The sequence below is a fragment of the Pteropus medius genome, unplaced genomic scaffold (assembly GCF_902729225.1).
Source record: "Pteropus medius unplaced genomic scaffold, Ma_sr-lr_union100, whole genome shotgun sequence".
In the NCBI taxonomy this organism is placed as follows: domain Eukaryota; kingdom Metazoa; phylum Chordata; class Mammalia; order Chiroptera; family Pteropodidae; genus Pteropus; species Pteropus medius.
The window spans coordinates 13,445,677-13,459,093 of NW_024349798.1; the positions used below are offsets into that span (position 1 = coordinate 13,445,677).

Genomic DNA, 13,417 nt, shown 5'->3' on the forward strand with positions numbered 1-13,417 from the left:
AGAGAAGGCACATGGAAGAGAGAGGAGGGGCACGCAGAGAAAACAGCTTGGGTCAAGTCCAAGTTAACAAGAGATGCTGGCCAAGGTGAGGCCCTGCTCTGTGCCAGGCCGCGGGCCAGGTGCTGCAGTGTGGCTGCCGGACAGTCCATGCAGGCCACAGTCTGGAAAAGTAGGAGACGGCTGGGCATTCAAGGGCCCCAGTCCTCGAAGGCCTTAAATCTTCTGTAGGTAATTGTTTCATTTGGGTAACACAGGGCCTTTGGAAGCTTTTCAGATATTGGACACAGTCATTATTTAGCATCTTTATCCTCCTCGACAGCAGCGGTCCCCGACCTGGCACCAGGGACCAGTGCTCCTATGAGCATCTAATGCCTGATGATCTGAGGTGGGGCTGAGGCGCTGATGCTAGTGCTGAGAGTGGCTGCAGAGACAGACGAAGCCTCGCTCGCTGGCCCGCCGCTCAGCTGCTCCTGCTGTGCGGCCCAACTCCTAACGGGCCACGGACCGGTACCAGTCTGTGGCCCCAGGGTTGGGGACCCCTCCTCTACATCCCATTTGCTTTAGAATCGAGGTGAACACCAAAGCATTGGTAAACTCAAACATACCCACACACTTCGGGATGGCTAAAACGAATGGCAGCCAGGCCACATTACAATACAACACCAGCATGGAACCAAAGGAAGACCAACTTCAAGACAGACGAAAACTACGCATCATCAACAACTTCTGGTGTCACACGATCCTCCTGAAGACGTCCCAAGTCACCTAGTGACCAATCCTTCCACATAAACAGCATATTAACTTTCAGAAAGAAGCCTCACCCTGACATCCTGGCTCTCTCTCCTACTAATTTTTATGACAAGTTATTAAAACTAAGCCCACACTGTATAATTAAACAAAAAACAAACACACCACCTTGTTGACTTCCCCTCTTGGAGATGACTGTGTGTCAGAGCATTCCAGGAGGGGAACCACTGCCCAAAGGCCCTGCACAGACAGGAGACTCAAAAACATCCAACACCTGAAGGCAGTAAATGCTGGCGTCCTGTCCAGGACTCAGGCCCGACGGGCTGTGAGGCGGGGCTTTTACCTGACGACAGCTGAGAGTTTAAGGCCTTCCCGTCAGAGGCTCGACTGCAGGCCTTGGACAGCTGTGCTGTGTTTTCCCTCCCACACTGGACGGGCTCCACGCCACGCTAAGCAGAACGGCAAACAAAGCTGTCTGTACATGAAATTCTCTAAACAGAGTGAGGTTACGGTGGTTTTGTTACAAGACTCATTTAAGCATTATAAAAGGTCTGCAAAGCTGTTTAAACAAGCATTCGTATTTTCTTTACTTAACTCATGTCTGCCAAGCAACCTGGAAAGTTGGCCAGGGCATCGCATTCACTAGAGATGCAGAAGCTACAATAGGGAGACCAGGGGCGCACGACCAAATGCTTCACCCTATACTCCTGGCACACAGTGCCACGGAACGGGAATGCACTTGGAGACAGGATGACAATGGCAGCAAACGTGAAATGCTGCTAGATGCCAGGCCCTGCGCCAAACACTTCATATGCATAGCCCCATGTAGCTGTAAGTCTATGAGCTAGGAACTCAGGATCCCCATTGTACAGATGTGGCAACTAAGGACAGAGAGAAAATGACTTGCTTGCAATTATAAAGGAAGCAGAGCGTGGATCTGAGACCAAGTGACAACCATCTGCAGATCACTTTGTAGCTCACAGCATGTGGCCCCGGGCAAGGCCCAGGCAGCAGCTGACCCTGGCCTGTACCAGAGCCCCTCCCAAGAGGCCCCAGAACCAGCATACCCTTGGCCAGCTTCAGACCACACCACAGCACCGCTGAACCACTTCCACAAACGACAGCCAAAAGGCAGACTCGGCAGGCACCAGAGCCCCGCTAAAGTGAACCCTGCTCCGTGGGGTCAGCCCCCGCACAGCCGCTCCTCCACTGCCATCACGGCCAGTCCTCAGCCAGTCTGCACAGACTGACTGACCCTCCCACTGAGTGCCAACAGCAATCGAGGCGCAACTTCAAAGGAGGGCACTCACAACCCACACAAGGGGCACCTTGGAGCACCCAGCTCAGGTGACTACAGAGACTGTGGCACTGGGCCCCACAGCACACCTACTACCTAAAGCCACTCTATCAAGACCAGGAGTCCTAGCAGCCCTACCTAATACACAGAAACAGATACAGGGAGGCAGCCAAATAGAGAGACAAAGAAATATGTCCCAAAGGAAAGAACAAAATTCCAGAGAAAGAACTAAAAATGGAGACAAGCAATCTACCAGATGCAGAGTTCAAAACACTAATTATAAGGATGCTCAATAATCTCAGTGAGAATTTCAACAAAGAGGACACATAAAAATGGAAATAGAAAACAAAAAAGAACCAGTCAGAAATGAAGAATAACTCAAATGAAGAATAATTAGAGGGAATCAACAGTAGATTAGATGAAGCTGAGGGTCGAATCAGCAGTTTAGAAGATAAGGTAGCGGAAAACACCCAAACGGAATAGCAAAAAAGAAAACGGAATCTCGCCCCTCCCCCCCAAAAAATGAGGGTAGTTTAAAGGGCCTTGGGGTACCAATATCAACCGTACCAACATTCTCATCATAGGGGTACCAGAAAGAGAAGAGAGCGAGCAAGGAATTGAAAATCTATTTCAAAACTTAATGACTGAAAACTTCCGTAACCTGGTAAAGGAAATAGACATACAAGCCCAGGAAGCACAGAATTCCAAACAAGATGAACCCAAAGAGGCCCATGCCAAGACACATCATAACTAAAATGCCAAAGGTTAAAGACAAAGAATCTTAAAAACAGCAAGAGAAAAACAGTTAGCTACCTACGAACAAGTTCCCATAAGACTGGTAGCTAACGTAGCACAGAAACTTTGCAGGCCAGAAGGGATTGGCACAAAATATTCAAAGTGATTAAAAGTAAGGACCTACAACCAAGACCTACCCAGCAAGGCTGTCATTTAAAATCAAAAGATAGAAAAAGCTTCCCAGACAAGAAGAAGCTAAAGGAGTTCGTCACCGCCAAGCCAGGATTACAGGAAATGTTGGAGAGAGTTCTTTAAGAGGAGGAGGAAAAAGAGGAAAGAGAAGGAAAAGATCAAAAATATGAATAAAATGGCAATAACTACATATCTTCCAAGAATTATTATGAATGTAAATGCAGTAAATGCTCCAGTCAAAAGACATATGGTGGCTGATGGACAAGAAAACAAGACCCTAACATCCACTGCCTGAACTGACTGAAAGTAAAAGAGTGGAAAAAGATATTTTATGAAAATGGAAAATTTTTTAAAACCTAGGGTAGCAAAGTTTATACCAGACAAAATAGACTTTAAAACAAAGGCTATATAGCAAGAGACAAAGAATGACCCAGTAATTCTACTTCTGGGTATTTATCCAAAGAAATCCAAAACACTAATTCAAAAAGACAATATGCACCCCTATGTTCACTGCAGCTCTTCACAATAGCCAAGATGTGGAAGCAACCTAAGTGCCCATCAACAGCTAAACGGTTACAGAAACGGCATACATATACAATGGAATATTATTCAGCCATAAAAAATGAAATATCACCATCTACAACAACATGGATGGACCTAGAGGGTATCGTGCTAAGTGAAATAAGACAGACAGAGAAAGACAAATACCATAGGATTTCACTTATACGTGGAATCTAAAAAATGAAATAAATGAACAAACAAAACAGAAACTTGGATACAGAGAACATTTTGACGATGGCCAGATGGGAGGGGTGTGGGGGGCTGAGTGAAAAAGGGGACAAAAGAGATCAAGAAGAACAAATTGGTAGTTACAAAATAGTCATGGGGAGGTAAAGTTCAGCATAGGGAACAGAGTCAATAACATTGTAATAACTACATGGTGTCAGATGGGGACTAGATTCATCAGGGTAATCACTTCGTAAGTCATACAAATATTTAATCACTATGTCTAATCACCTGCAACTAATATAATATTGTATGTCAAATGCAGTTGAAGAGTAAAAATTTATTTTAAAAAATAAAAATAAATAAGTGTAACCAGAAAATACAACAAAAATGCTGTATATTTTTCTACGTATAAATATATAAAGTATAAATACGTGGGTGGTAAAGACACCTGTCAATGTCGAGATTCACGATACTTCTGGAAAGAAAAGGAATTGGGCGTGGAGGTTGTAAAGCAGGCTTCAATTAATACTGAACATTTATCTCTTTAATTTCATCTATGTTTTATTCCCTTAATAATGCTATAGCCATCTAGAAAAATACTAACATTTATTTACTGGCAGTGAATTTCTTTATTCTCCCCATTCTTTTCTGTGAGTTGGAACCATTTCATGTAAAAAAAAGATTAGTTTAAATGTAAAAAGAATTACAAGAGAATATAACTGCATGCCAATAAATTAGTTAACGAAGAAAAAACAGGTAAATTCCTAGAACAACAAACTACCAAACATTGACTCGAGAACAGAAAATTTGCCTAGACTTGTAGCAAGTAAAGAAATTGAATTAGTAGTTCAAAAAACTACCAACGAAGAAGAGCCCAGCTCCAGATGACATCACTGGTGAATTCTACCAAACATTTAAAAAAGAATTAACACCAATTTTTCCACAAACTCTTTGAAAAAAATAGAATAGGAAAGAACACTTCCCAACTCATTCAGTTAGGCCAGTATTATCCTGATGCCAACACCACAAGAAAAAAAAAAAAAGAAGACCTATGTTTCTAATGAATATACAAACAAAAATCCTAAACAAAATTCTATCAAACCAAATCCAGCAACATATAAAAAGTATACACTGTGACCAAGTGGAATTTATCTCAGGAACACAGAGTTGATCTGAATATCAACGTAGCACACTATATCAACAGACTAAAGCTCAAAAGCTACACAATCATCCCCACAGTTGCAGGAAAAGAATTTGACAAATTCAACACCCCTTCATCAAGTCATAAACCTGTAGAAGATACACAAAAGATAAAGGAATCAAAGCATATTGCAACCAAAAAAAAAATCACAAAAGAAGGAACAAAATAAGTATATAACATTCAGAAAACAATGAACAAAACAGGAACAGTAAGTCCTTATTTATCAATAATATTTTGAAATTAAATGGATTAAATTTTCCAAGTCCAACGACACAGAGAGGCGGAATGCAGCATAAAAACAAGATCGAACAATCTTCTGCCTACAAGAGCCTCACTTCCGCGTTCAGGACACACACAGGCTGAAAGCAGAAGGATGGAAAAAGACATTCTGTACAACCGATAACAAAAAGAGCGAGAGAACTATATTTAGATCAGATAAAATGGGCGTTTAGTCAAAATCTGTCAGGAGACAGAAGATCACTGTATAATGATAAAGGAGTCGATTCGTCGATAGGATATAACGACTGCAAATATATACGTACCCAACACTGGAGCACCTGAATATACAAAGGAAATATTAACAGAACTGAAGAAAGAAAGAAAAAGCAATACAACAATAGCAGGTGACTTCACTACCCCACTTTCAGCAATGGATAAATTATCCAGACGGAAAATAAGAGAACTGTGGACATAACATTACAAACCAAATGAACCTATCGCCCATCAGACATATAAAGAACATCCTGCTCAACAGCACTGGATAAGAACACACGTCCTTCTCAAGTGGACACAAAACACTCTCCAGGACAGATCATCTGCTGGGCCATAAAACAAGACTTAACAAATTTAAGTACACTGAATTCATATCAGTGACCTCTTCCAACCACAGTGGCATGAAACTAGAAATCAATAACAAGAGGAAAATTAGAAAATTCAAAAATATGTGGAAATTAAACACACTCCTGAACACCAATGGGTCAAAGAAGAAATCAAGAGAGAAAAAGTATCCTGAGATAAACAGAAATGGAAACACAGCACACCCAAACATATGGGATACAGCTAAAGCAGTTCTAATGCCCACATTAAGAAATAAATGCCTTCATTAAGAAAAATGAAAAATTTCAAATAAACAACCTAACTTTATATCTCAAAAAAAAAAAAACAAATTCAGAAAAAGCAAAAAAGCAAGCACAAAATTAGCAGAAGGACATAATAAAGGTTAAAGCAGAAATAAATGAAACAGAAAATAGAAAGACAATAGAAAAAATTAACAAAACTAAGAGTTGGTTTTTGAAAAGAAACAAAATTGAAAACATTTAGCTAGAGTAAGAAAAAAAGGAGATCAAATAAAATTATAAATGTAAGAGGAGATATTACAACTCATGTCACAGAAATTCAAAGGTTCGTAAGAAACTACTATCAACAATTATACCAACAAATTGAATAATCTATAAATAATGGATAAATTCCTAGAAACATACAACCTGCCACGACTGAATGAAGAAATAGAAAATCTGAACAGATCAATAAAAAGTAGAGACTGGAGCAGTAATCAAAAATCTCCCAAGAAAGAAAAGATCCAGACAAGATGCCTTCACAGAAGAATTTTAGTGAAATTTAAAGAATTAATGCCAATCCTTCTCAAACTCTTCTAAATAACTGAACAGAAGGGAACACTTCCAAACTCATTCTGCAAGGCCAGCATTACCCTCCTACCGAAGCAAGATAACACGAGAAAATTACAGGCCAATATCCCTGATGAACATAGATGCAAAAATCCTCAACAAAACACTAGCAAACCAAATTAAGCAGCACCTTAAAAGGATCATACACTATTATCCCTGGAATGCAAGGCTAGTTCAACATATGCAAATCAATAAATGTGATACAACGCACTAACAGAATTAAGGATAAAAATCATGTGAGCATCTCAATAGATGCAGAAAAAGCATTTGACAAAATTCAACACCTATCATGATAAAAACTCTCAACAGAGTACAGAGGGAACATACCTCCACGTAATGAAGGCCATATATGACAAGCCCACAATTAACACTATGCTTAACAGTGAAAAGCTAAAAGCTTTTCCTCTGAGATCAGGAATAAGGTAAGAGTGCACATTCTCGCCACTTCTACTCAACATAGTACCGGAAGTCCTTGTCAGAGCAATTAGGCAAGGAAAAAAACTATCCAAATCATAAAGGAAAAAGTCAATGCATACCAGTTTTGCAGATGGCATGATATTTTATATAGGAAACCCTAAAGATTCCACCCCAAAATTTATAACTAATACATGAATTCAGTAAAGTTGCAGGATACAAAATAAACATAGTAAAATCAGTATCCTTTCAATACACCAACATGAACTATCCAAAAAAAAATTAAGAAAACAATCCCATTTACAATAGCATCAAAAAAGTACTTAGGAATAAATTTAACCAAGGAGGTGAATGATTTATAAACTGAAAACTGTAAGAGTTTGATGAAAGATATGGAAGATTTGTGAAGATACAAATAAATGGTAAGATATTCCACGTACATGGATTCGAAGGATTAATATTGTTAATACCCAAAGTGATCTACATATTCGACACAATCCCTATAAAAATTTCGATGGCATTTTTCACAACAGAACGATCCTAAGACTCATATGGAACCACAAGTGACCTCAAGTAGCCAAAGCAATCCTGAGAAAGAAGAACAAAGCTGAAGGTATCACGTGTCCTGACTTCAAACTATATTACAAAACTACAGCATGGTACTGGCATAAAAGGAGACACACAGAGCAGTGGAACAGAATAGAGATCCAAGAAATAAATTCATATATATATGGTCAACTAATCTTTGACAAGAGTGCCAAAAATAAATAATGAGGAAGAGTCTCTTCAATAAATGGTGCTGGGAAAACTGATTATCTACATGCAAAGAATGAAATTGGACCCTTATCTGACACCACACATAGAAATTAACTCAAATGGATTAAAGCCATAAATGTAAGACCTGAACACATAAAACTCCTTGAAGAAAGCATAGGAAAAAAACTCTCTGAGACTGGTCTTGGCAATAATTTTTTTGGATATAACAATGACAGCACAGGCAAAAAAAAAAAGCGAAAATAAACAAGCAGGACTAAAAGTAAAAAATTTCTGCACAACAAAATGAAAAAGGCAACCTACAGAATGGGAGAAAACATTTGCACACCATATATCTGATAAGGGGTTAGTATCTAAAATATATAAACTCATACAACTCAATAATAGCAAAAACAAAAAAAAAACAAACGAATGACAGTTAAAAAATGGGCAAAGGATCTGAATAGATATTTTTCCAACTAAGACATATGACTGGCTAAAAGGTGTATGAAATAGTGCTAAACATCACCAATCAAGGAGCTGAAATCAAAGCCACAGCGAGACGTCGCCCCACACTGCTGGCACGTCAGTACAGCTATCCCGAAAAGACGGGAGAGAGGGGTCGGAGAAGGTGGAGCGACCCCTCCCGCGCTGCCGGCAGAACTGCGAACGGCTGCAGCCGCCGTGGAGCACATTCCGGCAGGGACTCGAAACGTCAAAAACGGAGCTACCGTATAACCCAGCCATCCCATTTCTGGGTGGATGCCCAGAAGAAACAGAGTCACTAACTCAGAGAGATATTTTCACCCCCATGCTCATTGCACAAGAGCCAAAATATGGAATTAACCTCAGTATCCATCAACAGATGAGTGGATAAAGAAAATGTGATACATGCACGCATATGACATATACGTGTATACGCACGTACATATGTACATATACATACGCACACAATGGACTATTATTCAGTCTTAGAAAAGAAGGAAACCCTATCATTTGACACAACATGGCTGAACTGAGGACATTATGGTACGTGAAACGAGTTAGAGAAAGATAAATACTACATGATCTCCCTCATTATGTGGAATCTAAAACAGTCAGACTCACAGAAGCACACAGTCGAGCAGTGGCTGCCAGGGGTTGGGAGGTGGGTGAAATGGGAAGAAGCTGGTCAAGGCTACAAACTTCCAGTTATAAGACAAATAAGTTCTATGGTGACTCTAGCTAATTGTGTTGCACTTTGCTAAGAGAGTGGATCTTAAGTGTTCCCATCACTCATAAAACGTGGTAACTGTGTGAGGTGACAGATGTGCCAGTTAGCATGACAGCGCTAATCCTTTCACAGAATACACGTACATGACATCATCGCACTGGTACACCTTAAATGTACGGTTTTTATTTATCATTATACCTTAATAAATCTGGGAGAAAATAAAAAATAAAGTGCTAAAAGCAAAGAAAAGAACTATCAACCAAATATTCTATATATGACAAAGTGCCCATCAAAAAGGAGGGAGAAATTAAGGCATTTGCAGATAAACGAAAGCTGAAGGAATTCGTTTCCACCACGCCCGGCCTGCCAGCAAGGCTGAAGTCCTTCCAGTCGAAATGAAAGCATTCTAGGCAGTAACTCCCGGTCATATGAAAACACAAAAGTTCTCCGGTAAATATATGAACAAATAAAAACCCGTATTATTGTCACTTATTGTCACTCTACTTTTTATTCTTTCTTATGATTTAAATGACAAAGGCATAAAAATAATTCTAAACTTATATTAGTGTTTACATAAAATATAACAATGTAAGTTGGGGCACCAATAACATAAGTGGGAAGGTAAATGGAGCTGGAAGGAAAGAGAATTTCTGTATGTGAATGAAGGGAGCTATCAGTTTAAGTGGACTGTTATAACTTTAGAATGTTCCATGTAACCCCCATGGCAACCACAAGGAAAATATACAGAGAACATATACGAAAAGAAATGAGAAGGGAATCAAAACGTGTCACTAAAGAAACAAATTAAACAGAAAGGAAAGCAGTAAGGAAGGAAATGGTGGACAAAAAGTCTCAAAGACATATAGACAAATAGCAATAATAAGTCCTTCTCTATCAGGAATTGCTTTAAATGTAAGTGAATAACACTTCTCAATTAAAGGACACGGATTGAAAGAATGGACTTAAAAACAGGATCCGACTATATACTATCTCTGAGAGGCTCACTTTAGACCTAAGGATATACACGGATTGAAAGTGAAAGGTCAGGAAAAGTTATTCCATGCAAATAGTAACCACAGAGAACAGGTGTGGCTACACTAACATCAGACAAAATGAACTTTAAATCAGAAACTGTTACAAGGAATTTTTTTAAAGACAGTATATAATGATAAAAGAGTCCATTTGCCAAGAATATAATGATTATAAACATGCAAACATCACAGATACTAACTATATAAAGCAAACATTAACAGAACATATAAAGAACTCCTTTAGCTCAACAAGAAAACTAAATAAACAACCCAATTCAAAAATAGTCAAACAAGTAGAATAAACATTTCTCCAAAGAAGGTGTACTAATGGTTAGTAAGTACATGAAAAGATGAGCAACATCATTAATCATTAGAGAAAGGCAAATCAAAACCACACGACATACCACTTTACACATATTAGGATGGCTACCTACCACAAAAAACAAAAACAAAATCAAAAACATAAAATAACAAGTGTTGGTGAGGATTGGAGAAATTGGAACCCTTATGCGTTGTTGATGGGAATGTAAAATGGTGCAGCCACTACAGAAAACAATATAGCAGTTCCTTCAAAACCTAGACATAGACTACAATATGATCCACTCTGGGTATACACCCAAAAGAATTGAAAGCAGAGTCCTGAAGAGATATTTGTATACTCCCGTTCATAGCAGAATTATTCACAATAGCCAAAATGTGGGAGCAACCCAAGTGTCAATCAACAGTATATCCATACAATGGAATCTATTATTCAGCCTTAAAAAGGAAATTCTGGCACATTCCACAGTGTGGGTGAACCTTGAGGATCTGATGCTAACTGAAATAAGCCACTCACAGAAAAAGACAAATACCGTGTGATTCCGGGCCAATGAGATACCTAGTGCAGTCAGACTCATCGGCAGACAGAACACGGTGTTGCCGGAGGCTGTCCTAGGGGACAATCAGGTGTTAGTGTTTGTTTAATGGATACAGTTTCAGTTTTGCAAGATGAAAGTGGTTTCGGAGCTGGACGACGGTGATGGTTGCTGCATAATGTGACTGTACTTAACGCCACTGAGATGTACATTTAAAAAATGGTTAAGATGGTAAATTTTATGTTACGTGAATTTTACCATCTTTAAACAACTTTTAAAATGCAGCAAGAAGAAAAAACACATTATGTCCATGGAGCTAAGGCAAGGATGATTTCCTGTGGGAGACAATGCAAGCTGAAAGGTAGTGAAGTACCGTCTCTAAAGTAAGGAAAGAAAAGAAAACTATCAAACTGCAGTTCCATATCCTATAGTATATTTTTCAAGAATGAAGACGAGACTTTCTCAGGCATACAAAAGCTGAAACGATTCATCGTCGTCAGATTCTTACAATAAGAAACATAAAAAGAAGTCCTTCGGGCAGAAAGAAAATGATAGCAGACGGAAGTCTGGACCAAGAAGTGAAGAGCACCAGAAATAGTAACTATATAAGTAAGTATATGACACTTTTCTTAGTATTTAAACCTTCCAAGGGATAAGTGGCTGTTTAAACAAAAATAACAATGCTGTGCGGGGTTTACAACACATGTGAAAGTCAAGTAGGTGACGACAGTCGTGTAAAAGTCAGGTTGAGGGATTGGGAGTATAATACTGTGAAATGTTGATATTATACGGGAAGTGGTATTAGATCACTTAATGGTAGCCTATGATAAGTTAGAGGTGTATTTTATAAATTCTATAGCAAAACTAAACGAAGAGTTATAGCTAATAAGCCAAGCAAGGGGATAAATGGAACTATACATCTCAATAATTCCAAGCTACGTAAAAAGAGAGAAAAGGGAACAAAAAACAGATGGAACAAATAAAAAACAAATAGTAAGACGATAAATTTAAACTTAACCATATCGACGGTCTCATTAAATGTAAATGGTTTAAATAATCCAATTAAAAGGCAGAGATTTTCAGAATGGCTATAAAAGCGAAACCTAACTCCATGCTGCCTACAAAAACTACATTTCGAATATAAAGACAGAGATACAGGTTAAAAGTAAATATACAGAAAAAGGTATACCATGCTAATATTAATCAACTATTGGAGTAGCTACATTTATATCAGACAAAATTTCAGAGATTCTAGAGCAAAGAATATTACCAGAGGTGGTCATTTCATAATGATAAATTCATCGAGAAGTCAACAAAAGAATCCTAAATGTTTACACACCGAATGACAGATTCAAGCTGCATGAAGCAAAAATTTTCAGAACTTCAAGGTGAAACAAACACAATTATAGCCGAAGATTTCAATACCCTCTGTCTCAGTAATTGACAGAACAAGTCTACAGAAAATCAGTCAGATTTTTTTTAAAGATTTAAACAATTCTAGCAACCAATTTGACCTTAGTGACATAATAGAATGTGTCACCTAACAATGACAGAATACACATTCTTTTCAAAGGCACACATTCCACTACCGCAATGGAGAGGGGGGTTGGGGGCTGGGAGGATGGGGTGAAGGGTTAAAGAAGTACAAACTAGCAGTTGATAGATGGTCACAGGGATGGGGAGCACGGCATAGGGAATGCAGTCAGCATTAATGTAATGGCTAAGTGGAGAGAAAGAGCAACTAGGGGGATCATTTTATGAACTACGTAAATGTCTACCCAATGTACTGTATACCTGAAACTAATAAAATTTAAAAGAAATTATAAAAAAGGAAGATTCTTTTGAAAATACTCAAATATTTGGAAACTAAGTAACATCCTTTTGAGCAACCTGTGGTCAAAAGAGAAAATAAGTATTTCGATCTGAATGAAAATAAAAACAATATATCAAAAGGTGTGATATGTTGCTAAAGCAGTACATGAAGGGAACTTTATAGGACTAAACACCTATACTACAAAAAACAGTCTCAAATCAATGGCCTCAGTGTCCACCTTAAAAAAAAAAACTAGGAAAATAAAAGCAAAATAAACCTAAAGTAGAAGAAAGTAAATAATAAAGGTCATAGCAGAAATCAATAAAATAGAAAACAAAAGAGCAATAGGGAAAATCAGTGGAGCTAGAAGTCAGTCCCTGGGTAAGATGACTAAAGTGATAAACCTTACCAGACAAATCAGGAAAACGAAGAGAGGGCACGAATTACCAATATCGGGAATGAGAGAGGTGACAGCGCTACAGATTCTACAACTATGAAAGGGATGAGCAATAACAGCTTGAAAAACTCTGTCAATGAATTCAACAACTTAGATGAAACAGTTTCCTTAAAAGATACAAACAATGAAAGCTCACTTTAGAAGAAATTGATGACCTGATTAGCCCTATAGCTATTAAACTGAATTAATGGTAAAAAACCTTTTCACAAGGAAAATCCCCAGCCCAGATGGCTTTCCTGGTGAATTCTACCTATTATTTAGGAAGAAATCATAGAGACTCTGCCAGAAAACTGAAA

At 38.5% G+C, this 13,417-nt stretch overlaps 1 long non-coding RNA gene across 3 annotated transcripts in view; it reads right to left on the minus strand.

Annotated features, from left to right (window-relative positions):
• The window catches only part of LOC120620412 (uncharacterized), a 39,520-nt gene that overhangs the window by 15,132 nt on the left and 10,971 nt on the right, over positions 1 to 13,417 (minus strand). The window lies entirely within an intron of this gene.